Source organism: Rhopilema esculentum, chromosome 8 (assembly GCF_057945365.1).
Source record: "Rhopilema esculentum isolate cy_ngs chromosome 8, ASM5794536v1, whole genome shotgun sequence".
NCBI lineage: Eukaryota > Metazoa > Cnidaria > Scyphozoa > Rhizostomeae > Rhizostomatidae > Rhopilema > Rhopilema esculentum.
Window position 1 is genome coordinate 5106057 of NC_142822.1, and position 2055 is coordinate 5108111.

The window sequence follows — 2055 nt, forward strand, 5'->3', positions numbered from 1 at the left end:
AGTTTGTTAGGAAATTTTGCTACAATATAAGAAATTGTAGGAGAATTTATCTTCGGCAGCCGAGTAAATTCACCTATTGCACCCTCTTTGAAGAATTAATGCCACGAACCATAAGATGACTTTTAATTTGGTTCACTGCCCTCCCGATTTTATGTACCTACTGTCTGTTTGTAAACATAGTAGAAATATCAATGATGAAAATCATTTCGAATAGTTAATAAAAGTATCATAGAATTTTTGGAAGATATTTTTTTCTATTCAAATTCCTATCAAGAATAACGAGAAACACCGTACACACAACGGGCCTACTTACTTGTAGAACGATATGTTTGTTTGACCGGGAAGTAAGTCTTTTATAGGATTCCATCGATTCTGGCAGCCGAAAGCAGCACACGACACTACCATTTCTTTTATCAAAGTTCGATTATCATTCAATGTTAGCAACAGTGCATTAGATTAATTAGAAATTCAAGCGCGTATACGGTGACAGGGGTAGGCAATACTGTCCGCTGTGATTTCCCGCGTATTTTTTTGCCAACTTGTTGCTACCATTTTGGATCCCCATAGTTCGCACGCGTCACGTGATAGACCGCGCATTCTAGCGCTACTATTTCTATGGTGATAACCCAGAAATCGTACACCACGCAATCACGTGCTTCGCGGTTCCTTCACAAAGGGTCATAGACAAAGCTTAGCTTTCGGGGTATAAAGTAAAGGATTATCTGACCCAAATCTGTAAAAGTAGGAGACTGAAAGGGTTGCATCTTAGAGCCTGGATAGAGTGTAACATTCTAGGATAAGGTTAGATGTACGGTAAAATGGATTTTCAATAAATAAAAATTTACTGGACGTATTGGTGGGCGTGTATGAAAACTGTATGTCACATCAAATTGTTATTTTGACTTTTGAAAACAGATTTGAACAGCAAGAGGCAGGCTCTGAAATCAAGACTGAGGAAAATAAATATTCAAACACTAACCCCATAAAATTTGTCATGTGCACACGATTTGTCAATTTCCCGTATTTCCTTTATCCCTTTTGGGGGCCCATTCGAATACCCTTCTGTGACTTCTCAGTGAACAGGGCCAGCGAAACCAGGGAGGCGGCGATGCCATAATCCTTTCTCAACTTTTCAAAAGAACAAAGCAAAATATTCTTTAAGTTGATGCAGTGTTTTTTTGCTAAACTTTGCTTCATTTATTTCTTTTCTCCATCTTGTTTTGCTTCCTTTTTCAATGTGAAACAATTTCTGATTCTTTCGCTGCACTGAAACAGTTATTCTTAAAGCTTGCACGGCATATCCTATTTCATGTCAACATTAAAATAGATAAAGCTAACGGACAAAGTGATAAAAGAAAGCTTGAAAATGTTGCCATGGATTTTCAATCGGTCAAAATCTATTTGAGATGCAGTTTCATGCTATCGCTGAAAAACCGGATTTCTAACAGTTTTTGCCATTTTGACTCCTACACCTTCAAATACGCTTCGCCAGCCCTGGTGAAAGGAATCTCTCTTTCCCCTGATTATATTGTAGCCATCAAGGCTCAGACTCTCTGCACCATTGCATTTCATATTAACCTAGAAATCTAGCCTGACTGAATGTAATGTACTCAACCTACTTTTAGAAATATCGTCATCATGAGATTGTTTCCTTTTCTCGATATCAAATAGACTTTTGCATACGCTCTTTTTTATAAGAACCAGTAAATTGAAGTTCAGGCTGGCTGTATCAACAAGGAAATATTACAACAATGCAACTAAATTTTCAGCATCTGTTTTACCGGAAGTGACAAGCATTTTTCGGAAACTAAATGTTTTCCTTATCAGTTTTGAAATGTTAACCCAGATTTATTTGCTCTTGGTTTTGGTCACCAGGCTTGTAAACTTGAAAATAAAGAGATACTTTGATAACCATGAGGGTATGTAAATATCTCTTATACTTGCAAAAGCTGGGCATCTTAGAATGGTCTGTGACGCAGGCTAACGTTTTGTTAGAACAAATTTATAATTTACAGAAGTAAGCACAAGCCTCGTATCCAGGTCACCAGCGAGCTA